Source organism: Bactrocera neohumeralis, chromosome 5 (assembly GCF_024586455.1).
Source record: "Bactrocera neohumeralis isolate Rockhampton chromosome 5, APGP_CSIRO_Bneo_wtdbg2-racon-allhic-juicebox.fasta_v2, whole genome shotgun sequence".
Classification (NCBI taxonomy): Eukaryota; Metazoa; Arthropoda; class Insecta; order Diptera; family Tephritidae; genus Bactrocera; species Bactrocera neohumeralis.
Window position 1 is genome coordinate 36,937,928 of NC_065922.1, and position 27,933 is coordinate 36,965,860.

Consider the following 27,933-nt stretch of genomic DNA (forward strand, 5'->3'; position numbering starts at 1 on the left):
CGCCCAACTAGTATCACTGATACACATATCAATGTCTCTTTAAGGCAGACGTGCCGCACGCCCACAGCCGCTATCACTTGCCTACAATGTAGCTGCCACTTGTCCGAATGCATATTATCCTTTTAGTGCCTTAACGCTTGTAACTGTTAGTGTAAACAAAATAGCTGAGCAGATGAAGAAGCACAAAAAAAGTAAATAAATAAAATTAAGGTGTGGGTATAATGCTCACGCGCTCGAAGAAAGTCAAAAGATAAACGTTCGTTTGCTTTGAGGATTTTTTTCCTGGGCTCTTTTGGGAAGAGTTTTTTTTTGCTCATTTTTGGCAGTTTTTCCACCCTTTCTGCGATTTTCTGCATTTTTCCTTGTAACGGTTAAGCATATAGTTGGACATACACCAACACAGACACACGCGCTTAGACATTATCAGCGGTGGCATCCTTTTTCCGTGAAAGGGTCACTTCTATTGCCGTGGGTATCGGCTGTCAGCACGCTCGGCTCAGTCGTTCGCTAGTAGCGCGTTGTAGTTTAGGCATGCTGTTGTTGTTGCTGCTGCTGCTGGGCAGGTTGTCCGCCACTTGTTTCGCTTGTTCGTCGGTAATTGTATGCCATTTCCAAAGATTAAGGGATTTACCCGGCATAGCTACTTTGAATGCCAGCCATGTCCCTTTCGTGCAGTTTTTTTTGTTTTAATGTTTTTTTTTTTGTGAAGCTGTGCCCCCTGCTCCACGCAGCGCTTGGAATGCAAAATATGTGTGTATGTGTACATGTATGTGTGTTTGTGTTTGCTCAGTTTACGGAGGTCAGCGCCATCTGCCTTACTTCTAGGTCTCGGCCATGCAAAGGCGTTGTGTCCTACAACAACAGCAATCGCTTGCTACTAAAGCCATAGTACAAGCATAAATATATTACTTGTTGTTGTTGGTGTTTTTATTACAGCTCCGGTATTTTTGAGGAATTTTTAAGTAGCAAATGCTTGTGTTAAATACTTTTATTGAGATGGTAAGCCTTTTTATTAGCCTCGCCTGGCCTCACCGGCTCGCCTATCCCGGCTTTTTTCTTCGCTGCGCCCTAAATAAATATGCAGTGAAAATATTTATTTAAGGCAGATGACATATTCCTGTGGCCTTTTGCCTTTGCTTGCCTCCACACACACACCCACACTCATAGTAGATAGTGAGCGCCGCAGCTCCATCGCCAGCCGTTTGTTTGGTAAGGTTATAACGTTGCCATACTGTTGTTGCTGTTTTTGTTGTGTTTTTATGTTGTTACGCTGGTAATTAAAGTAAATCACCACACAAAAAGAATGTTGTTGTTAGTCCCGTTAACTGCTTGGCGTTTCCCGTTTATTTTCCCGCTGTACCTAAGCAGGCCAAGTCCTCTTTTCGCTGAAAGCTTAAGAAAATGTTTTCATTTAAGCTTTTTTTCGCATCGTGTGAATAATTAAATCTTAAATAAATTGCTCCAATTGGCTTAAAGTAAACGTTCGCTTCTAGTCAATTGCTGTAATTTATTTTGTTCATGAAATGGCGGTTCACCAATAAAAAAGTTTCCATTGAAATAAAGGGCGTTAAATAAAATATGATATAGTTTTATGATTTTTTTTCGAAAAACCATCTCAATTATTTAGTACTGTATTTAAAACATTTTTTTAGGTTATTACCGAAAGCCTCTAATAACAGTTTTGGAACGTAACAAGTTTCAAGGACATATTGTATATACTTTGTAAATCAAACGCAAAATATTTATTTATTTATTTATATTGATTTTGTCCCCTTCATAGTGATTCCCACCTAATGTAATAGACTTATGCCAATAAGTCCTGTCCTCGAAACATTTTTAATAAGCACTTTTTGGGATGGCCTTTTGCTCCTTCACCGAATTTTGTTTTATCTCTGCGATCGATTGAAAACGGGTTCCTCGGAGAGGCAATTTCAGTTCGTGAAACAAGGAAAAATCACACGGAGCTTATATGGTGAATACTGTGGTTGATCAATGGTATTCATTTTTAGCTTTAAATTCAGTCACAATCGTGGTTTGATGTGATGGTTCATTATTATCATGTAAAATCTGTGAATTGTTTTTCCATAACTCAGACCATCATTTTGATTTTTGAGCGGCTATATTGTGGTTTTTTTGGTTTCGATTCGTTTTTTCCCTCCATTCCGATGATTGTTGACTTGTTTGCATGCCAAACACATAAGCCCATGTTATTTCGTCAATTATAATGTTCTCCATGAATGTGGGATTGGAATTCTTACTATAAAGCATGTCCAAGGGGACGTGTTTATGGTACACTTTTTAAAAGAAAAAATTAGCTTTATTAGCAAGAACGCGTTTCCTACTCAAAATATCCACCAAAATTTTTCGGACGGACTCGCGAGTGGTGTTGAGCTCTTTTGCCATCTCTCTAAGATTTGCCCGACGAATTTCAAGCACCATATTTATTACTTTTTTTATATTTTCATCAGTTGAAAAGGTCGAAGGTCGTCCAAAAAGCTTTGTATCACTCGTAGGTTTGTGTTTTTGATAAAACTGTATCACAGTAAGCCCTTTCCAACAATTGCAGCGATTCCGCACACAAAATTTGGTTAGAAATACAAAATTTTAGACAAATTCTTTGTTCGATATTTTGATGAATTGTAAAAATCGGAACGCACTACTGCGGTGTACCGACTTAAGCAGCTGCTGTAAACAAACTGGTCATATTTGACACAGTAATTAAGGATAGTTCTAGCAACTTAGGAAAATACATTTTTTTGACATAGCATTACCCGGGGAATTTAATTTCCGGGTGCTTTTGTGTCACAACATATATGAAAAAAATATTTGCAGCAAAAGGGAGCAATTGAAGTTTATATTTTTATAATATGACTTATGACTAAAAATAAAAAATGATTAGCAAGATTATTAACTTATTAATTTCTAAAATTATTCAATTAATTGCTTAACCTCCATTGGAAATAAGTATATTTAAATTTAAAGTTTATCATTTCAATATTATTTGGCATCAAGCTGGTAGCTCCTTTAAAATTGAAGGGCTAATATGCTGCCATTCTGCAAACAAAACATCTCTCCAACTAGTTAATGGAGTCAAACTGGCTTCCACTTTTATAATTCTAGCGGATTCCGCATATGTTCCAGGTCTTATGGCCGACCAATCTAAAGCCGGTATATCACTGGAGCGTAAAATTTGTTTAAATTGTTTGAAGTGTAAATTGGTGCGTTATCCTGCTGAAAAATCCATTTTTTCCGTAAATATTATCCGCAAAGTTGATTAAATTGCCTTCCAGCAGTTGGAAATAAACATCAGAGTTTGTTTTCGTTGGAATAAAGTAATTATGAGACTTTTCTGCATATCCAAAAGCGTGCCAAGCCATAAGTGAGCATCCGCCATGAGCCCGCTTATGTCGAGTTTCTAGTGGATGCCTTAAATCACGCCAATACTTATTGCAGCCAACTGGCTTATCTTAGTTGAATTTTCTTCGTCGGAAATTTCGAAATTCTTCCCTGCAAAATTTGTATTTTTTTGCAAAGACCAACCGAGCACTGAGGTGGCGTGGCTCTCCGGAAGTATATTTAATGTTTTTTTTCACTAAAATTTGTTGGGCACGGCTCTTAGAAACACTGGGACTAAAAGAGACGAAAAAAGAAGAGTTTTGCTTAAGCATTCTAAAAGTAGATGTTAACCGAAGCCAACAATACATTTTTCATTTAATTGAGGAAATTAACAAATAAAAGGTACTACATATGACACATATACTTTCTTCACTGATTTCTGTCTTTAACTGTCTGACGCCAAACTATATTATTCTAAAACAGAATTCTCAAAATTATAATATATCCGACGAGGGAATAAGTGTCATCTTTATCGTAAACGGGTTGTATGTCCACTTTATCATTTTTTATTAAGTTGATCTTTAAATATGTACGTTTATACATAGGTTAGGTTAGGTTCGGTTAGGTTAAGTGGTCGATCCTAATAGGGATATCTCTTATACAGCTTATAACGCCGGTCCATTGTGGCACCTATAACTTCTATAAAATGTATTCGAAAAACACTCATAGAATAAATGAAGCGCGAAAGCGAAAACTGGAGAAGGTAGTGCCTTGATGATTTCACCTCTCATTCATTCCCACAGCTTTGACAAAGTGCATACGAGAGATATTGAGCCGCATCGGTTGTAAGCCCATTGGACTCTAACCAATTCTAAACATCTACTATTGTGATGAAATGAATTTTGCTAAAAGAAATCAATCTACAATCTCGGCCCAAAAAATATTCAAAAGGCACCAAACAACTGGAGTAACAAAGTAGCCTATAGTAGCTATTTCTGACACTCCTTGACTAACCTTAAACGTATTGTCAGCGTGGTCAAGGCGAATATTACTGCTCTACAGTCGGAATGAACGCACTTCTCTCTGAGTGGAGCTGTGTAGAATGACATTAAGAGTCATTTTTGGTATTCTCATTAGTGCGCCATAAGACCGCATGAGGCCCGCCATTTTGAACAAGTTCCAGTTGCGTACCGAGTGTGGTTTTCTCGAGCACCCTCTATACCACTACAATTCCATTAACATTATTGGCTTAATAACGGTTTCATAGAGCTAGAACACGGAGCTTCGGGCTTACAGTCATATGCGTTTTAGTGTTAGCGATAAGGAAGATTATGGGGTTAAGACCGATTTCGTTAATATACGGATCGTTAAGTTTTAATTTATTTTTGATATTTAATGTTAAGCAGAATAAGCTGAAGAGCATAAAATTATCTCTATGACGTTTTTAAAGGTTTTTATGCATATGTAAATTCACTAATCACTTAATCTCTCTGCATTAGCGGCTGAGATTTGCATAAAATCCTGTAAACCAAAAATAATATTGACTAAAAAACAGCCACCACTGACTGAAAATGGAGATTTGAGCGCTGCCTCTGGCAAAAAAAAATGTTAAAAAATATACATATGTGTGTATGTAGTATGCGCTCCACCACACACACTCCCTCCATATGTGAAAGAGCATGCCTGCCGCCTATACAGACACCCACAGCGCCCGTAGTGTAACGTGTAACGAGCGTTCCATGGCCATAACGACCTCATTAGCATAATAACCGCTAAGCGTAATGGAGGCAAAACACCATTAAATAACACTTTATGACTGTATTTCATTTTATTTTATTATTCGCACGCACTTTTTTCGCTTCTTATTTTATTAACGTGTGCTCTTCTCTGTTATTTGTTATTGTTTCAGCTTTCGGCAGTTCCACACGCGCTTGGAAATATCGACGCCAACTCACATACATCTGTTGCTTTTGTTTTTGCTTTTCGGTAAGTGCTCTTTTTTATTATTCCATCTCTTATTATTTTAAAGCGTATTTAAATGTTGCTTTGTTGTTGTTTTTATTTGCTCACACACACGCACACACACACACATCTTCATGCAAATCTTTTAAATTCTGTAAACAAATGTGTTAAAGTCAATAATGTGCACATATGATTGTGTGTTTGTGATTCCTTCTAGAGGAGGGTTGCTTGGTGTTATTCAGGGCGCGGGTGTCCTTCTTGCGCCACGCGTTGCTCATCACATAATCAATCTGCAGCCTCTCTGTGCTTTAACAGTCAACTTTATGTGTGTATTTAAACGTGAATGGCATTCGCGAAATCTGCCAAATCTGCCACGAGTGCTTTATTGCGCCACTTTTTTGCAAAAGTTATTAAGTCATAACAATTTTGCGATTATTATCTACTTATGTGATCATATTTTTTATTAGTAACCAAGCTGATGTGTTCTTGAGAGATTTTTTAAGTAGCAGGGGTATCGAAATAACAAATTGTAATGTGCCTGCATCTTAGTGACTCCCGAATCCACATTAGGCCGTCAGGCATTTCTTCACATCTCAAATTGTCAACCTGGGAGTTTACAAGCTCAAATATAGGACTAAATATTTTTCATTTAGAACTAAGGACTTTACAATAATTTGTAGATTTTCATAACCCATTTCATATATTGGTCGTTTCAACTTATGCATATAGTTGTAGACCTTTGTTAAGGTGCATAAATCGGTAGTAAATGTAATCTGCTCTAAGAAAAGTAGACTCCACTTCAAGGGAAACAGAAAGTGGTCAGAAATTAAAACACTTTACCACTGAGATCTCAATTTCAGACCCATGAAAAGCTTATTTTTTTTAATTGGCTTAGGCTTCGCTTATGCGGTTATAGCCGAGTTAAGAACAGCGCGCCAGTCGTTTCTTATTTTCGCAATTTGACGTCGATTCGAGATACCAAGTGCAGGCAGATTCTTCTCCACCCGGTCTTTCCAACCGAGTGAAAGTCTTCTTCTTGCTATTCTTCCCCCGAAGGGTACTGAAACGAATACTTTCGGAACTCATTGTTCCATCGACTGCGGTATTCGCCGTCGCCAATGCGCAAAGGACCACAAATCTTCCTCAGAAACTTTCTCTGGAAAAAAGCCCTGATGATGTCATCGTCCATGACACTTTACCATGTAGCAGGACGGGGATGACGAGTGTCTTGCAGAGTTTGATCTTTGTTCGTCGACTTCACTTATCAATTGTCGATTCAGTCCGAAGTAGCACCTATTGGCAAGAGATATTCTGCGTTGGATTTAGAGGCTGACGTTGTTATTCGGGTCAATGCTGGTTCCAAGACGACCACGAAATTAACTACCACTTGAAAATGATGACTGTTTGTTTGATAACAGGAGATATTTCGTCTTGCCCACGTCCAGTACTGAACCCATTCGCCTCACTTCCTTATTCAACTTGGAGAAAGCAGAACTAACGGCGGGGTTGTTGAGGTCAATTATGTTAGTATTATCGGCGTACGCCAGCGGATGGACACTCTTTTAGAATATTGTGACTTCTTCATTTAGTTCTACAGCTCGAATTATTTTCTCCAGGAGTAGATTGAAGAAGTCAACGATAGAGAGTCGCCTTGTCGGAAAGTTCGCTTGCTATCGAATGACTCGGAGAGGTGCTTCCCGATCTTGATGGAGCTTTTGGTGTTGCTTAACGTCGGTTTGCATAGACATATTAGTTTTGCGTTCTTTTGTTTGTTTTCAGACATAGCGGCATAAAGATGGCTCCTTTTCGAGCTGTTACAAGCAGATTTGGAATCGCCAAGGAGTTGACGTCTGCCGATTCCCTTTTCCCGGGTCTTTTCCAAGATTTGAAGCCAGGTCGAAAGCCACACTGATAAGGTCCATTCAGTTTGTTGACGGAGAACCGTATGTGCGATGTTGAGGAGACTTAGCCCACGGTAATTGGCGCAGATTGGGCATATTTCGCCCGACCATATCATACAAAGAAGCTGATGCATGCTCCTTATCAGTTATTCGCCGCCGTATTTGAATAGCTCGGCCAGTAATTGTTATTCGAACTTCTTCATGGTCGGATAATAGAACGTCTGCTCAATTTTCATCGATTGGGACATCAGGTTCACCATCTCCTAGTGTTAAGCTTTCACTGCCATTCAGCAGGTTGTATAAGTATTCCCTCTATAATTTCAGTATGCTCTGGGCATCAGTCGCTAGGTCACCTAGAGTATGAGAAAATTGATGAGGACTACTTAGATACTTAAAATAGATTTTTTCCTATACTTTTTCAAGACAGGACTCTGCTCGTGGAATACCATTTTATCTTTTGTCTCACTAACTCATACATACAAGTACAACTTGTTCTCCTTATCGAAATAATGCTGAACCAAATAAGAATAGATGTTGGATGAACCAATTGCTTCCGTTATCTTTAAAGGAAGTTATTACTTCTGGGCTACTTAAAGTATTTAATATTGTACACATAACGGTTTCGAAAACGCTTTAAAATTTAATTCCAAATTTGAATAAAACCACCCGCACACCCACACGCATAAACGCTCACCAAAAAGGACACTTTAAATATTTTACCAGCTGTTCGCTGTCGTTCGACTTGATTAGCTCCGCTGTCACATTGTTGTGGTCGCATGCCATAACCACCGAATTGGCATCGCTAACACACACGCACGTACGCACAGGACGACAAACGTGCTTGCAACGACGCGCACCAACATAACCACAAAACTTTTCCATTGAATACTTAAATAAGCGGCGGCAACAACAACACAGCAAACAACGCCAAAAATATGTCCCAAATGTTGACTGAACGCGACCACAAAACGCAGTCGCTCCAGCCGCGCGAAGACGACGGCGACGACCGCGAAGAGTGTCATTGGCACTTGGCTGTTACAACGCCCTGCACTTTGGGCACAGTTGTCTTATCTGCCCACTCACCTTCGAGTTGGCGCTCGCCGGCTGGGGTACCTGAGATGGTGTGGGGGTGGCTCGGGGCAATCTTGGCTGCCCTACCCGTGGAAGTCGCTCGCAAATGGACTTATTACGAAACGTTTCTGTATAAACATTTCACTTGCTTAAACAACCTCCAAGCGCCGCAACACCACTTTCATATTTTCTCTGTCTCTTTAGTGTTAATACAGATGCCATATTTGCTTTTGTTATTGTACTATGTGTCGCCGTGCTTAAGCGTTTCCTGCGGTGGTCGTTTGCTGCCCAAAGTGTCTCCTGCCACTAGCAGCCTGACCATAACACACCATGAATTTTTTTCCCCGTGCGCTCCCAATTCGCTTGCCTCACGGCTGCGTCGGGGCGAGTCCCAGCGGTAAAGTAAACGCGTTTGCAACGCAATTCGCATATTTTTGAGCGCCACTTTGCACAGCTGTTTCGCGCCAGCAGGCAGGAGGGGGAGAAGATGCTGCCACAGTCACTGTCTACAGCTACTTAATTACGTACGGTAGTCTGTGTGCAACATATTTGCGGTGCCTCACACCGCCGCCACCTGCCACACTTGCACAGCGGGGTTACTTATCCTCCTAATAGATATACTTGTAGGTTGACTCCACCGGCCCAGCAATGGACACAGCTGTGTGTGTCGTCATCTTAAAGTGACTTTCAATATGCCAACATTAACGTGTGGCATGCAACAGCGTTCAGGGAAAAGCGCGGTGGCGACTTTACGATTTTCCAATTTAAATTTTTATGTCATCACACACACACACGCATACCCACGCCCATACGGGAACTTGCCACACCACCCCACAACGCACTTGCCACATTTCGGTGCAAGAAAAAGTGTTCTAATCCACCCAGCTAACGGCAGTTGCGGTGTTGGTAAGTCAATTTCTACAAGCAAATCCACTCAGTCGCCGGGGTTAAGCACACTTCGACTGCGAAAAAATCTCAAATAAAAAGTACAAATTCAATCGACCAGCTTCAGCGACCGCGGTACGCTCCTTAGGTCGTGTTGGTCCATGCAGCCAGCGCATTGTCGCCAGCTGCTTCACTGCTTCACTGAGGAAGCTTGTTCAATTCCTTATTGTTCAATTGCGTTTTCTTTATCTGACGTTCTAATGAATGTCATAAATTTATTGTGCGACTCCGCCGCCAGCAGTTGAAGTCACAAAACATGCAGCTCGCTGTGGTCCTTAGCCATCTAATACACACAAAATTCCTCAATACAATACAAATCTTATTTCACAATTGGCTTCGTTTGCCTTTGCCGTGATTCCCACACAAGTCCGCTTACAAACAGTTTAGTCTAAAAGTCCGAGTCCAAGTGTAGGAGATTAAAACTGACAAGAGCAAAAATATTTTCAATTGATTTGTGATTTCTTTGCCTCTTTTGTGTCCTGCTCTTCTGTACAAAGCTGCACATTCGGACATCTTGTAACTGCTGTGTGCTTTCTGAATACCCTGAGGGTTATCTTCGCTATTAGAATGTCTCTACAAACCTGCACATAAAAATATTCGCACAGCAAGTGACTGCTGGGAAAGGATAGAGAAAACTTGGTGTGCTGTATGATTAGAAAATAATTTTTGTAGTAAAATTTCAAATTGAAGTTAGATTAGCGAAATTCCTTAAAGCTTGTTTCCATATGTATTCATACCAAATGTTAGCCTTATAGTTGTTCTCTTGTAGCACAATTTCTTCTAGATTGGAAATTAAATCGTCTAAACAACTTTGAGGTTACAATAGTAGACGCTAATTTCTATTAACACAGTTTGAAATTTTCACCGAAATATTAGTGCAGCTTTGCTTAACTTGACTTATTTTCTGAGTTCTGAGTTCAGTTGTCTCTAACCTTTGTCACGCCAGTTGTACATCTCAAATTCCGACAGGTCGCTATGCACTTGGTTCTCCTTGGTTCTTGGACCTTAAATCGGAAGAGCTTTTTGATGAAATTTCAACTTTCTTGCGGACAACCTGGCCCCACTAATTGATTTTTCAATAAGAGCGCTACAAAAGTTTTTGGGATCTCAATACAATTCTTTATTCCTGTGAAAGTACATTCGATTCCTTTATGTATGGAACTCGATTTCTTTTGTATGGTCACCACGGGCACACGTTCACCGAACTTGATTTTCAATAAATCGATTGTGACATTCGCTGTGTGGCTTGTTGGAGCCACATATTGTCCATGTCCATATTATCCAATTCAGGCCAAAAATATTCGGTTATCAATGAGCGGTAGCGATTCCCATTCACAGTAACGTTCCGTCCTTGATCATCACGGAAGAAGTACGGCGCAATGCCGCCGTCGATCCATAAACCACACCAAACCGTAATTTTGGGATGCAATGATGACTCATAGAATGCTCTGCCTTACCAATAACGCATATTTTGCTTATTGACGAAGCCATTCAGCCAAAAATGAACCTTTTCGCGGAAAATGATTTTTCGATGAAAATCCGGATCATTTTCAAGTTGTTGTTCAGACCAATTAAGTCAAGCGGTTTCAGTTCTTGCCTCAATTTGATGAAGGCCAAGATCTTTTCGCCAAATTCGCCACAACGACGTCACAGAGAAGACTAACGCTCGAGAACGACGTGTAAGAGATTAATTTGGGTCTTCCTCAATTTATGCGCTAAACGACATTACGAACACTTCTTTGCCTCACTGGCATGGAAAAATTGTGTACTGTGCCTGTCGATTCAAATTTTTCCAATAAACGCTCAATTGTTGATCTGTCAGGACCATTCTGACGACCATAAATTGGACACAGCGCTCTTAAAGTTGATGCCACTGACTCAAAATTTCGGTAGAAAATTTTAATAATTTTAACTCGTTGTTGAATGGTATATCTTTCCATGATAAAGTGACAAACGTTACTGAAAAGAAATGTCAAAAGAGCTGAAAAAATTTGGCGTCGTTTTTGTCCCTATTGGTCTGATTTGTTGTGTCCTTATTGAAAACCCAGTTACAGAGTCCTCAGCTTTTTCAAATTATAGCTGCTAACAGTTCCTCAGACGTGAGGAGAAATAATATCCAAAATATTATCCTACTTTGGGCTTAAACATTCCTGTTCAGTGTTGAAACGTCTGAGTCACATCTGCTCACTTTTAATTAGGCTGTGTAAGATAGTATTATCCGTCTAAGCTTTACCAGTTTTAGTGTTTCATATAAGAATATACCACTTCAGATTCCAGATCTTGATTACCTCGAGTGACTAGTTTATCTTAAGGTCATTTACCAGACTCGTTCGAAACATTGCTTCAAGTCGAAAAGGAGCTCAAAGTCTCAGAATAGATGGTATTTATATTGATTTCTTGAACGTTGCCTTAAATTATTTGTAAAGTCTATTATCCGGAGATGCGTAACCAACATATTGTGAAAAATTTCAAGGTTTTAAGATTTGTGAAAACTTCCGCGAGTAATTGTTACTCTACAAAAATATTTATATATAGTCTTTTAGCCGTTCTGAACTAGGAATTAGTATTTATAAAAATTTAAACTAAGAGGAAACAAGAGGGTTTGCATTTCAAAGCTGAAAACAGCGGTTGCTCTCTACAGATGAGAGACGATACTATTGATAGAAAACTGATACCTTATTTACTCTACAAGCTAGCAGAGTACCCTTTGTGTGGGGAGAAGATCATTACTGTCATTTAAGGAGATAGGAGATTTGATCCTCAAATACTACTATAGTGTGACCTTCAATATATATCAATTTGTGGATGAAATTGGTTGTGTAGAACTTCGAACCTCTGATTCATTATTTCAACCAAATTTATTGTTCCAGAGGAGATAGCTCTAGAGTATCTAAGACTACCTGCTGCCTCTTTCCTAATACATATATAAGCATCCAATGTTATGAGGCGTTAAAACATCAAAGTCGCCCTCGGACCAACACTAATAGGTCTCGTGCTAAGTTCGATGAAACTGCAGTTAATGACTTTAATGAGTAAGACTATAATTGCGGGTAACGATTATATTGGAACGCTTCCAATGAATTTTAGTCCTACTATAAAACCCAGTTGTTCTAGCTGTATGCAAGTTTGTGCTGTAGAGTCATTGTGTCATGTCTTCTCGAAAGTAGGGTATATTTCTTTACAATCCTCTTTTTTCTCTCATTTAATATCTATAACCGCTTCCTGTTGATCAACATCTGATATATCCAGATATTTGAAACCAAGGAAGACGAATTGAGTTTTTTCGAAGCAACAATATTAATTAAATTCAACCGATTGCCTTCAAGCCAAATATTTTGTAATTCGATTTCAAATATTTTTTAACAACAATCTGCTATTTACCTAAGCAGAAACTACCTTACCACAACAAAAAAAAGACTAGCAAAGAGCCCTAAGTGCAAACTACAGTACTTGGTGAGCTTGCGATGTCCATTGTCTCATCGATTAAGCAGCCACTGACCAAATGATCAATGGTCGGATTAGAAGTTGTTAGCATGTAGAGTGACATTATAAAGCTACAATAGAGAAGCAAGTAAGCAACAAAGACAACAATTGTGACAAAAACAATAGAACAACAAATAGAAAGTCGAAGTGAGGTGACGGAATGATGTCAGACAATGGCTGCTTGACTGGACCATTTGGACAATGTAGTGGCGCATGTTATCCGATCAAGACAATGGCTCACAGAATTGTACTTGACGAAAGACATGAGGCTATGCGATTGTACATGCATGTGTATGTGTGGGTGTGTGTGGCTAAGAGTTCCTCATGCAAGCATGAATACACGATAATCACATTAAAGCACACAAAGCGTTGGGGTGGAGCGACAGTGTGGAGAGACTAAGGTGCGGTGTAAGCACTAAGCAATATTTTTTTTTGTTTTTGCAATTGCTGTTTTTGTATTTTCTTTTTTTTTGTTTTTTGTAATTTTTTTTTGTTGCGCTGTGATTTGTCATTTATTGGACACTTATTGTTTTGTCCACGTGAAAGATGTCAATATGAGTGCTAAGAAAGCAATTGACGGGCTCGCATGAGCTCCGCCGGTGGGTGGGTGGTTGTGTGCGTCAAGCCAGCATAACAAGTTTTGCAAAGCAATAACAACAATGCGGGGGTACATAAAATGTCACTCTAAGCATAACAGTCATTCCTTACTTGTTTTTGTACACAAATTTCTAAGTTCGGCAAGTGGCGGATTTAATTGATGGAGAAGTCTTTGTTTGTGTGTTTTTTTTTTACTCTGCGATTTTTGTGATTTTTATACCCTGAATAGGGTGTACTAAGTTTGAAACGAAGTTTGTTGCAACCAGGAGATGACGTAAGAGACGAAATAAAATATAATAGAATGATAAGCGTGATGAGCTTAGTTGACACGACCGTCTAACCGGTTCTATATACGTGAGCCTAGTCCCTCAGTTTTTGAGTTATCAATCTAAAATTTTTCACACGTTTTTTTCTCATCAAAATGCTGCTCATTTGTCGGAATCATTGATATCGGATAACTATGAGATATAGCTGCCATACTAACTGATCGATCAAACTCAAGACCTTATATGGAAAACTTTTTCATTTGACGAGCTATCTTCACGAAATTTGACAGGGATTATTTTCTAAAGCATGTACATAATATCTGAATAGATTGTTCAGATCGAACCACTATATCATTTAGCTGTCATACAAACACAGGAACCAAAATCAAGTTCTTGTATGGAAAACTTTTAAATTTTAGAAGATATCTTCACGAAATTTGGCATGGACTATTTTTATGGCAGCGGTATAATCTCCAAAGAGATTATTAGGATCAAACGAATATAGCATATAGCTGTCATATAAGCTGACCGATCAAAATCAAGTTCTTGTATGGAAAACTTTTTTATTTGCTGAGATATCTTCACGAAACTTTGCAGAAAATATTGTCAAAAAGAAAGTTACAATACACTGAAGACATGGTTGAATCGGACCACTATAGCATATAGCTGTCATACAAACTGACCCATCCAAATCATGGTATAAAATTTGTATACACTTTCATGCTATAAGAAATTCATCTATAAAGGGTATAATAACGTCGATTACTTTTTTTTGTCGTGTTTTTTTTTATTTCAGATTTTTGTAATTTTTTTTTTAATTTTTCCAATTTTTTTGTGTTTTTTCGCCCCCAAATTCCTATCAATAACTTTTAATGGGCGAATTTGAATGAATGCCGCACAAGAAAACATTGTATGACAGTATTTTGAATAAAGCCGGAGAAAAGTAAGTACAATAACAACAAGTCAACAGCTGCTTAATAACCAAAAGCTAACAAAAAACAACAACAGCAATAATTATACGATGCTGGTAGGGCGTCTCATGGCAAGGCATGCCGAGTCTCGAATAATTGAAAATCACAATAAAATTTTTTATTATATGTAAATGTATATATGTATGTAGTGTGTGTGTGTTTGCAGTCGTGCGCTGCCAACCACCCAATTTCACAAGAAATCAATGCCAGCGCAATAAGAAATCTAATTATTCATTCCCTTGTGGCTGTATGTGTGTGTGTGCGCATTCTTTCTTCAGCACTTTGCTCGCAACTTTTTCAAATTCTTCTTTTTTTGCCATGTTTTGACTAACATTTTCTTGTTTTGATTTTAATTTTGTTATTTTTAATGTGTTTTCTGCCGTTTCTCGAGCCAACACACACACACATATACATATATACATATGTATGTATGTATATATTTAGTACTAAAATTGATTTGCGCTTTGTTTTTATGCGAATACGCAAATAAAAACTTGAAAAAATATAAAATAGAAACAAAAACAAAAAAAAAGCATTTCTTCTACTATTAGCTACTGACTTCTGCGAAGCTGGCCAATGCTTCACGCTCCACTAATTAGCTTTGACTGTCTGCAAATGGCGCTTTTACCAATGTTGTTACACTGTTGTTGTTGCTGTTGTTATTGCTGTGCTACTCAACATATTTCGGTGAATTCATGAGGGAAATTTTAATTACATTTGACATGTGGCAGACAGTGAAGGAATGACGACGCATCAGCTGACTAACTGGCTGACGGGCTGACGGACTGGCTGAGTGACGGACGCGCTTTCCGGCTCTACTAGCTTTGCAGTTGCCACTTGACGCTCGTGTCAGCTGAAATTGTCGTGTTGACTGGATTTTAAAACGAGATTTTTAATAGCAAATCTCCGTGGATTTTTAAGTGGAAAATTTCATAATTTAAAGTCTAATGAACTCAATGTCGGTCGTTGTGAGTGACGTGCAGTTCGTATTTCATTTAAATTTTCAGCTTAAATTTCATTTAATGTGAAGCTGAATATTTGTGGCAGCTAATTTAAATGGTTGTCGTAACAAATTTAATGTTTCTGACGTCAACGTCGAGGGTTTGTAATTAACGGTAGTGAGATTTTTGGCTGCGATGGCTGAAAAATTTTAATGAGGTTTGCTTAGAATCATAATTTTATTTCTTTTTCTGGATAAATATCCAGTTTGGGCTAGAGTATACCGTTAGACATTCATCCAGCTCAAAATTTTTTCACTTTTTTTTGGTAACTGTCCGGATTTCACTCTAAGAATTTAAGCTTTTGTACTGAATAATATGCTCAGGCAGTTTTATGATTGCTAGATTCGGTATTGTTTGGGCAATTGGAGATTCCAAGCGAAGCCAGGTCCTTCTCCACCTAGTCTTTCCAACGGAGCGGAGGTCTTCCTCTTCCTCTGCTTCCCCCGGCGGATACTGGGTCTAATACTCTCAGAGCTGGAGCGTTTTTACCCATTAGGACGACATGACCTAGCCAGCGTAGCCGCTGCCTCTTAATTCGCTGAACAAAGTCAATGTTGTCATCTAACTCGTGCAGTTCATCGCTCCATCGAATGCGATAGTCGCCATTGTAAATATGTAAAGAACCATAAATTTTCCGCAGAATTTTTCTCACGAAAACTCGCAACACCTACCAATCAGAGGTTGTCATTGTCCATGCCTCTGCATCATATTGCAGGAGGGTATTATGAGTTATTTGTCGAATTCGTCTTTTTTCGCCGAGAGAGGACTTTACTTCTCAATTGTCTACTCAGTCCGAAGTAGCGTCTTTTAGCAAGAGTTATTCTGCGTATTTCGAGGCTGACATTGTTTTTGGTTTTAATACTGGTTCCAAGATTGAGGAATTTTCTACGACTTCGAAGTTACAACTGTCAACTGTGACATGGGAGCCAAGTTACGAGTGTGACGTCTGTTTCATTCACTATTAGACCCATTTGTTTCGCTTCTTTATTCAGTCCGGAGTACACTCTTATAGAAGATTGTGCCTTCTCTATTTAGATCTGCAGCTAGAATTATTTTCTCCAAGAGTATGTTGAATAAATCGCACGATAGAGAGTCGCCTTGTCTGAAACCTTATTTGATGTCTAATGGCTTAGAGAGGTTCTATTGCTTTTGGTATTGCTCAACGTCAGTTTACACAACCATTTTAGTTATTCGGGGATACCAAATTCAGAAATAGCGGCATAAAGCCAGCTCCTTTTCGTGCTGTCAAAAGCAGCTTTGATTTGGTCTTTAAAGCAGGGAAAATACTTCTCATCATAAAAACATTTTCCGATTCAGTAATAAAAAAATTAGCTCTATGTACAAATATCCACATTTCGGTAATTCTTCGAAAATTGTAGTCCAAGTTCGACAATTTTTGGAAGTAAGATGAAATAATTTGAGAGCGCTGTTTGTGCAAATTTTTATTCTGATAACTTCATTGATTTTAGATTAGCATAGTACTTCTTATATATTGTAAAATGAAAGAAAGATAGAGGAAAGAAAGATGGAATTTAAAAGTTTAATATGTGGAAAGTGGGCGTGGTTATCAATCGATTTCGTCAATTTTTACAGTGTGTGAAAGATTTATATGCTATTTTATATCAATTATATTGCTACGATGTATCAATCTGCGATCACGGGTATCAAATTACAATTATGCTCTGTAGCAACATGTTGCAAGAGTATAAAAAGAAGTTGGATGTGGAGGTACCATACGAGTTACTTCATGTACCGATTTTGTATCGGCAACGAAATCGATTCATTTCTGAAGCGTAGCGCTACTGGCGATGAAAAGCGAATCACTCGCTACAACGTCAAGGGAAAATGGACGTAGTTGATGCACTATGAACCGTTGTAAACGGTGGCCAAGCTGGGATTGACGATCAGGAAGGTTTCGCTTTCTGTTTGGAACGGCTGCAGGAAGCAATAGCCCAGAAGTGGCTAGTTTTAGCTAATAGAAGAGCAAATGTTTTCCATCAGGACAACAAAAGACTACACACATCGATAGTTGCCCGAAGCTCCAAATGCTTTGCTAAGCAGTTCTGCCTAAAGCAAATAATTTTTTTGGTGAAAAACTCGCCGCAAGAGAAGCTTGTGAAAATCGACTGTCTCAGTTTTTTGCCAACATGAACGAAATGAAATTTTTCAAAATGGCAACAAGTTGACGAACAAAGCGGTTTATATTTGATTTCATCCTTCTAACTATTCTACCTTTAATTCAATGGATTCATTTTTACTAGATTTTATATTTAGTCCATTGAAATGTATCTCTGGTATACTTTAAGAATTATTTGTAGTGAGTAATGTTAGTTGTCTAAAGAATTAGTGAAAGCAAAAAATCAGCATATTGCCAATGAAATGCAAGTTCGGCGAAAATAGATGTTTGAAATTTTTTGAAAATTAGCTAGAACGGAAGGAAGGGTGGATGTCTAATGATGCACCTAGACCTTTTAAAAGTCCAACGTAAAAGCACAAGGACTAAAATCCTCACCATATTATGCCCTCTCTGAACCATCCCGTACTAATGATGAAGTTCAACAATACATACATATTTGAAAAGTAGGTCCAAGCAATCTCTTGCAACGTATGGGTGTATCAAACTTACTACTAAACTATACAGTTTTTTATTAAAATTTTTAAATTTTTGATTTAGCTTCAAAATATTTCCGTTATGTGGTTCTGTTTAAGTCTTGCAAGTATATGGCATCGCTGTTCTATTACTTGTGGAAGTCTGTTCACCCCATAGATGAAGTTGACAAAAGGTTAGGTTAAGTTTCTGGTGCCAATAAGCCATGTATAGACCAGTTTGGTCATTCAGACTCTGCGACCTCACTATCGATATCTCCTCCAGTGTATTATACCGTGGGTATATTCTTACAAGTCTTGCCAACGCGGAACAAGTGCACAATCTGTCAGCCCCATCGTGCGGGCGTTTATGGCCACAAGACAGTTAACAAAAAATCATCAATGAAAATTGTGCACTAAGTCCTCGTACTAATATTACCCCGATATTGAATGATCGACAATTTCAGCCATGAAATCAACACCTTCTCTTTGAGACATGAAGCGCTTCAATGCCAGATCCGTATCATTTCTCTGTTTTGCTAAGGCATCTAGTAGAGGTTTCTGATGCTTACCTCTTTGTTCAAACTATAAAAGCCATCACCCAGCTACCTTACGTACTAGATTGGATTATTTTTGGGACCACTATAGATTAAAGCTGCCATACAAACTAAACTTCTCACAATTTCCTTTGATTTTTATTATTCTACTAGCGAAAATTTCACACAGCGTTTATGTTGGCTATAACATAACCCTCCTCACCCCTGAGTCATAAGCTGATTTTTATTTAAAGTATGTTATTGATTTTCTATTTCCTCTTGAAACACTTTCAAATAAAAATACAAAAAATCCTATTTTACAAGCCGCTGATCTCTGTACTACCTTCAAGCCGTCGGCAAATTGAAATTGAAAGCATCTCAGCTGTGCTTTCTTTATAATGCGAAATTTGCCTTTCTCAATGTGGTGCTTCTCAAATTATTTTCGGAATTCACAGCTATTTACAAGCAATAAATTCTACAAATCAATCACTGTGCTCAATAAATCAAACAAATTTGCGCCATACCCCAGACATTCACGCAATCTACTACTCAATACCACGAAAACCGTCGCCAACAAACCAGAAACACAGCCGCAAGCCGCGCCAAACACAAGCCGCCACAGCGCATAGCATTCGCATACTAAATGTGCGGCGAAATCCGAAATCGGCAACAGCACCAACAACTGGACACCGAGCGAAAGCGACTCCGAAAACGGCAGCAGCGCGCAATGCGCATGCGCCAAACCCAGCAACGCACAGCAAAGCCAAAAGCGACCGAAGGCACAGCCCATTGCTGCCACAACCACTGACACACGGCACAGCACCGACGCTTATGTACTTATGCTTAAGGCGCGCTGTTGTTGCTGTAGGTGTAACATGCCTATGTCAATGCTGTGCAACAGAAGAGTAACGGTAATATGGGAAATGGCAAAAGAAAAATCGTAGGTGTCCTCCCTGTGAAATAGAACGCCTCCCTGGACTTCCAGTGGCAGCGGCGCTTTACATATACATAGACACAAGCGTGTAAGAGCGTTTATATGCGCTGAATAATGAATTGTATGCTTGTTGTTGGGCACACGTTGCATTTTCCAGGCGAAAGCCACATACAGCTTACAAGTGTAACAAATATAGTACATTGTGAGTATATAGGGAGGTATATATAATAAATTTGAGTGCTTATGTGCAGCTATGTATATATAACTGTATTTTTTTACTGTTCATACCACGCTGTGTATCTATATACCGCTTATGTACTACATATATAGACGTGCTGGTGACCAGCATGTAGGCGCCTGGCTCTTTCGCTCGCCTGCTGTGGGCACCGGGGCGTATGTGTACCCTCGCATTAGTTACCTTTTTGAAAATCCATCAAAGTGCATGTCGCCCGCCGCCGCACCGCACCGCGTCGCACCACAGCGCTCGGCGTAGCTCTTCAGGCGCATGCTGTACGCTTATTGCATTGCTTTTGTTTTCACATCCGCCATCATCTATACATACTGTTTGTTTGTTGTTATTTTTGCCACTCTGCTTTTGATATTTTTCTTTAATCATTTTAATTAATAAATAAGCGCTTGAAAAATAGCATCAGCAAGCACAACAGGCACAAGCGCTCTTGCACTCTGGAGTGCTGCAACAAGCAAACGCAATCACACACACACACACACACACTCGCATGCGCTGCATATGTATTACAGGTTAGATGTCAACTCACCTGCATTGCCAACACAGCGCCACTAACTCAAATTCATTTTACTTAGTTAGATATTCCCTAAAAACGCCGTGAGTGCAGCGCAAGACCAGGCAGCGGACGGCGCTTGGCGTTGGCGGGGTGCGTGGGGTAGCGGCAGCTGACGCTGTGGCTCAGAGTTCAGCAATCAAATTAAATTTCTGGTTATTATTAAAAATGCCATTTTAGACAACACACAAAAGCATGCCAACACACACACGCACACATACATGCAAATATGCACATTCCTATACATACTATATATATGTATATGTTTATATAACGGCACTATTCCACGTCCTTTATTGTTCGTCAGCGCACGTCAATAGTGAAATCCGATTAGAATTTCAGCTTAACTGCAGTTTTCATCGGTGTCAAGCAGCCTTCATCAGCAACTCCTCCCTCCCTTCGCCGCGCTCTTCGGAAATGCAGCGTTTTAATTGAAAATTTTCAGCGCTTCTTTTTGTATTTGCTCACCTCTCTGGGTATTCTCTATATTGTATAATAGATTAGTGCGGATAGTTCGAGCGTAAAACTTACTTGCTTGCTTTTGTTGTTGTATAGTATATAGACATATCTTATAATAGCGGATTATCGAAATTGCATTTAACACTCAATTCAAATAATCGTGGAATATTAGAAATAATTCAAGCAAAAATTTCATCGAGATTTGCGTTCTTGATTGATCCGAAGGCATTCGCTTTAAAATCATTCATCCGAAATGATTGAGAGAATTATTTAATATTTATTTAGTGTTGAATAAAAGTAATACATTTAGAGGTTCCCTAATTTAATTTATTTTTTAAGATTATATCTTTCAAATGTTGACCGCGGCTACGTCTCAGATGCTCCAACCGTTGGCTCGAATTTTCGGTGGTTCGTTCGAACACTTCGACTGGTAACTGGCGTATGAAACGCTTGATGTTTTGCTCCAAAGCCTAAATCGAAGTAGGATTGTTCGCATAGGCTTCAGAGTTTACATATTCCTACAGGAAAAAGTCCAACGGTGTGATTTTGGTGGCCAATTGACTGGCTCAAAACGTGAAATTATCTACTATCCAAAGTGTGCTCTCAATAAAGCCATTGATTGTTGCGATGTGTGGGAAGTGGCGCCGTATTGTTGAAACCAAATATCGACGAGATCACGATCTTCAATTTCAGGCATCAAATATTCAGTTATAATAACGCGATAACGGTCACCATTGACGGTTATATTCTCACCGGCATCACTTTTGAAGAAATATGGTCCGATGATTCCACTAGCACACAAACCTCACCAAACTGTTGTTTTTTCTGTATGAAAAGGCAGCTCTTGAATCTCTTCAGGTTGTTCCAGCTGTTGAGATTTTGCTCGTTTATATACACATAGAGCCACAAATGGGACTCATGGCTGAAAAAAGTTGGCTCGAAAACGTGGAATATTCTTGGAACTTTTCAAGAGCCTATAGAGCTAAGCTATGTCGCTTGAGAAGGTCAAGCGGTTCAAGGCAGTTCTTTCACAAGCTGTTGTACGCTTTCAATTTAAGATCTCGACGTAAAATGCGCCAAGTCGTTCCATACATCAGTCCAAGTTGCTGCGAACGGCGCCGAAACAACTCTCCATGGTCTTCGGTCAAATATAATTCAATAATGAATCCTGGGTCTCAAGAGGGGTTATGGTGTTGCGATTAGTACGCTCAATAGGCCATAACAAAAATAATATGACAGCTTAACATGAAGCACGCGTAATTTGTCAAAAAAGACTATTGAAAAAGTACCTCTACTTGGAATACACGTTATAAAGCTCAGAGCAACGTGGCATTAACATTTTAGTATAACTTTAGATATACTATACAACCCATTGACCTTTATATACGGTAGAAAGTTTGTGGTAGAGATAATCTTTGTATTCAGTTATAGGGCTAGTAGGGCTTGTAGTTGAGGGGCTTATGAAAGGTATACTTGTATATGGTACCAGACATTTATGAGTTGTTGCGTAGGATTGTTGCATTCAAAATTTTATGCTACAGGTTATTTAGTAATGCTATTCATGAGTTTTTAACTGCTTACGCTCAGAAAAATTTCTGCTCTCTGAGAATCTTTCTGTGACAAATTTGAGTATTAAAGCGTCATTCTTTGTGAACTATGGCATAATATGAATTTTCAAATAAATCTCTTTTTATTCAAATGACAATTTCCAGACTATCCTTTGGGTTCCAAGCGACTCATATGTATATCAAGCTCTACCAAGACATTTCAACACTTACAAGAGCAATCAGATGGCCGGATTACTTCTGAGAATAATCCCACTTCAACTGCTAGAGACGCTTATCCGTTGTGATGCCCAGAACTCCTAGATGAGTCTGATATCAATAAAATGCAGAGACCAGCACATATTATTGAAGCGGCTATAATCAATTCCAGATCCTGCAGTTCAAAGGTCCTTTTATATTTCACACTGAAACAGAAGGCTTTCGATACCTGGTTGTTGACTAACGTGTTTTTGAATTTTCATGAAACCCATAGATCTAGCGATCGAATACACGAAGACAGAAGAACTCCTGCCAATTCTTATTCTAATAGAATTTGGTTATGGGTCCTTGAGAATTTCGTAATATCCCTCTCTATGACCCTTAATGTAATCTGATAGCAATCTTCGCAGCAATAGATCTGCGGGATACATATGTCCAAGTGTAGTGAAAAAACAAATTAATTAACATTTCTCAGACCTAACGCAAAACTATGGCAAAACCACATGAGAACTTACTTTTATGGTAACCGGGTACTTGATAGGTGAAGTAAGCTTAGACGAGTTTGTAGAAACTTATAAAGTGTTTTCTGTTTGCTAGTCGATATGTTATTTCTCCTTACTTATTCCGAGGTAGAAAAATTGATTATCAATTTATATTGTTTTTAACTTAAGTTAGGAACTTTAGACGGCGATTTATATACTCTTTGTGTAATGACTGCAAAGGAACATAATTCTTCTCCGATTGACCAAAGCTTATCGCTTCTGAGCGATTGATTCCTACAGACGGCAGAGCTGTTGACAGTACAGGTCCGAATAAGGGAACAGCTCATAATATATAATTCCCTGCAACTCCTATCAAACACTTAGACAACGGATTCAGCTCTTGTACAAGCTGTATTTTGTACGCTTTCAATTTAGGATCTCGACGTAAAAAGCGTCAAGTCGTACCGTACGTCAGTGTGAACGGCACCGATTTGAGGCTCCGCGGTCTTCGTATACACTCTCAGCTACAGCTGCTTTTTTTTGCTGGACGTGGTCTATTCTGTCGAATTTTATCCAATAATGAATGCTGGGCCTCAAGATGGATGATGGTGTTGCGAATAATACGTTCAGTAGATCGATTATGTTGACTATAATTTGAGCAAAACGCGCGAAATAAGTTATTTTCGTAACAAAGTCAAATGATTTCTAAACATTTTTCAGGCGTAAGTCTTTTCGGAATAAAATGCCAAACAATACTGAACAAAAACAACATGACAGCTTGAAATAACTCACGCATGATCTGTCAAAATAAGTACCTCTACTTGGATCACTAGTTATAGAACTAAACACCTTTCTTAATTTATTGAGAAACAATTATCCATTCTTCCTTTGCTTACAACCCTTAAGTAAATTAAAGTCAATGGATCAAGTTAAAGGGTTCAATCAATGCAATCGACTAAGACAAATAGTCACAATCAAAAACAACAAACAAGAAAGTACTGAAACAAAATGTAGCAATAAAAATTCAATAAATAAAGGTTAAACGTGCTGCATGTTGTGGCAAAACGTGTTTCTAGGGCCATAACTTCAATCTAAATCGAATTAATCGATTATAGGGCAACCGACAACAAAGCGACATTTCGTTTCCGCAACAAACAAGCGAACCGAAAAAAACACAAAAACCTGAAAAAAATCAACAGGAACACAAAAACAACAACAGCAGCTGGCAGCATTACTCAAAACTATGGAACAATATGCAAGGCTTTCCTGCCTCAACTGTAAAAGCTCGACGACCGACGCTCGACACGCAACTGAACTTAACCCTAAGCCCGAAATGTAGACTCGCCACGCAAATGTCGCACCGAGTCAGACCGAAAGGGTTGAAGATTTATGACGGGAGAAGGGGTCGTCAGCATATCAAGCAGACGGCAGCAATGGGCGCCCGCTTGACTCGGAGGAAATGCCAAAGAAAAGTCAATGGAAAGCGCTGGCACGGAAACGCATACACATGATTGAGGGACAGCAGTGGGGTACGTTGTTCTAAAGACGACCGCCAGCATGACTTAAAGCGGATCAAAGCGATTTTTATAACGTGACAACATGCAAGCCGTGACGCGCGTTTGTTTTTTTTTTTTGCTTGCGTTCTTACCGCTTAACAGCCCGAGCTCCATAAAACGCTTAGTTAACGGTATTTGATTAAGTAGCGGCGCATGGTGGACGCTTTGGTGGTGAAGGGAGCTCACTTGGCTCCACTCGGATGCATGTCGAAAGACAATCACGTAGTGATTTGCGGAAAAACAATCAGCTGGCCCCCGCTTCCAAGTAAGACAACAACAAAATGGCACAACAACAGTGTACAATAAGCAAATGCAAATCTAAATGAAGAAATTTCAACGTTTTAATTTCCCTGCTCATTTAGTTTATTTATTCAAAACATTTCGCTCGCTTCTTGGCTCCATGCTGCGGTAGCATTATCGCCGTTTTATCGCGTCGCCAAGGCGTGCGCCAAGTGAGGCTTCTTCAGGTCGCTAGCGACACGACTTTGTTTTGTTTCGGCTCGCGGTAGTACCAGCTGGTTCCGGGGGAAAGGAAATCCAGCGCGGTATGCGTGAAGCTTGCACCTGTTATCCAGTGATAGTTGCTGTTGTTATTATTATTGTTGTGCACATTATTTTTTGGGTGTAATTTCTCATTAGTTGGCAGTTGTTAATTTCTGTTGTCACGCTATTTAAAGCGCAATCCAACGTCACCTATGCGACGGCGACGAGCACGAAGACGATGACGATGACGCCGAAGAATAAAGGGTTGACGAGCGCAGCGAGAAAGTCGCTGTCGTGAGGCTTTCTGATATATCGGCATGTCTGCAAATAATGAAAAAAAGGAAATTTATTTGTTTTGATGAAATCAGTTAAATAAACAGTGGCGCTCTTTTATTTTTTCTCTGAAAGAGAACTTTTTACTTGTTCCGATTTAGTAACAGTACTTGAATATTATTGGAGTACAAAACTTCGGACCGCGAGATCAAGGTTCTGTGAAGAGGTAATGCAAGAAATATTGAAAGTATTGCGAATGACATCTCAGAAATTTGGCATCCCTAGAATCGGTAGTGATGGCCATATGCCAGCTTCAGGTACATTAATAAAACCTGACCCTGACCCCTCTTACTGACAACTTCGCCGGCTTTTGTTGCTTAGTGTGAGCCAGCTATAAACTAAGAGCTGCCTTTGTGAGACAATTATTATATAAGATACAAATCAAAATTGACCCGGACTGATAACACTACATAAAACGTTCCAAAGTGAACAAGATTTGAATTTCATGACATTTCATTGATTGAAAGTGAAGTTATTGCTTTTTAAGTGTCAGTATGTTTGTGTTATCGGTGCGAAAATGAGCTTCGAACAAAGAGCCAACATTAAGTTTTGTTTTAAAATTGGTAAAACTTTTACCGAAGCGTTTCAATTGATGAAACAAGTTTATGGAGATGATTGCCTATCTCGTAGCAGAGTGCACTAGTGGTTTCAACGTTTAAACGATTGTTTCAACGATTAACATTTGGGTCAATCAAAATCCGTGATCACCGGAAATTCCATCGAAACTGTACGTGAATTCATCAAAAATCAGTCTCATTGAAATTCGAAATCATCATTGAAATTCATGGAAATGGAATTGAACTTCTCCGAAACATCGATTTATCGCAGTTTGGCCGAACATTTGGGCTTATGAAAGCTATGTGCACGCCTTTTTCCGCACAAATTGACTGACGACCAAAAATTGCTCAGAATCCAACATCGAATCGAAGAACGATTATTTGACCAAAAATCACATTTTAACCATTAACCAGTCTTGACTTTCCAAACGCGGAAAAGTCAAGAAGAAAGTGTTGAGTTGTTTCCACCTCATCTTCTTCCATACAGCTTCTGCAGATAGCGTCTGGTAAGATTTCCAGCCTTACAGCATGAATGTCAATAGGGCAATGGCCTGTTAAAAGCCCCACAACTAGGGAGAGGCTAGCCTTACAGAGGGTAAAGAGATCACTAGATCTCTTGAGATCATTGTTGTGCCAAGAGGCTTTTACAACAGCGCATGTACCAAGTTTCCGCGAAGCCCAGCTATCTATTAGTAGAACTCAAGAGGATACGAGAGCACCGACCTGCTCCCATTCTACTGATAGCGGTTCAGGGTACCTTCTTTCAAAGACACTCGATGTGATATTATGCAAGGTTAGATACTCCTCGACCAATCCTGAACGCACTGTTAATATGTTCAAGGCTAGTATCGCCGCTCTGCTATTTATGTGAATGGTAATTTCTTTGAAGAAAGCTGCAGTACGCAGCAGTGGATCTGCTGCTACCTTAATGGCTGCAACCTCTACTTGGAAAACATTGCAATAGTCAGGAAGTCTGAAGCTGGAGTTGATAGAGAGCTCTTGACAGTAAACCCCTCCACCAAATTTTCCCCCAAGCTTTGACCCATCCGTAAAGAAGCTCACTGCCCCTCTCCTTCAACGACTTCCTCCCACCCACAACTCTCCTGTCAATATATAGTAGTATAGGACCCGCTAGAGTTCGGTTTGGCGACTCCATGATCCAAGTTGTCCGGTCAAAGTCAAAGTGTGTGAAGATATGCGAGTGTTCAGATACGTGTGCTTTTAAGAATCCAAACTTTCTGAGTCTGATTGTGACCTTCGCAGCCATACACCTTCCGACCATGTTTCCGGGCACTATGTGCAATATGAATTTGAGAACCATGGTTATAGTGGACCTTAGTGCACCATGCTTGCTGGTGAGAGCCATTCGTTAAACATTCTCGAGTTTCTTTGCAAGTGTGGTCTTCTAGCGCCCTTCACCACATAAAGACTTCATAGAACATAATGGGCTTGACTATGGTGTCGAAGAGCCAGAGGACCACTTTTGGTGAGAGTCCCCACCCTTTGCCAATGGCGTCTCTACAGCAGTATAAGGCAATCGATGTCTTTTTTGCTCTCTCTTCGATATTCGGCTTCCATGAAAGCTTCCTATCTAGAAAATGAGCTCTATATTTCACTGTATCGGCCGGTTGCAGACGGATGTCTCTCTCTTTCGGAACTTTTCCTTGTTTTCTATAACCGAACAATAAGGAAATTCGCTACCATTCATGATATAGGGGTAGAACTGCGACGTTGGAGGTGTTCAAAAAGTATTCCTCAAGAGAAGCAACCCCTGAGAAGAACTGGTGGAGAATTGAGAACTATAAATATCTTAAGAATCTGATAAATTCCTTAAAAATCAAGGTCTACAGAGTAAAGACAAATTAAAGGTGCATTTTCGCTGAAGTCGACTTAATGTCGGCTTTGAACTAT

At 39.3% G+C, this 27,933-nt stretch overlaps 1 long non-coding RNA gene across 1 annotated transcript in view; it reads left to right on the forward strand.

The window, feature by feature from the left end:
- The window catches only part of LOC126759668 (uncharacterized), a 132,885-nt gene extending 127,581 nt beyond the window's left edge, over positions 1-5,304 (forward strand). Inside the window, exon 3 of the long non-coding RNA XR_007667038.1 lies at positions 5,246-5,304. This is a non-coding gene — a long non-coding RNA (uncharacterized LOC126759668). The remainder of the gene's footprint in view (positions 1-5,245) is intronic.
- Positions 5,305-27,933: the final 22,629 nt, after the last annotated feature.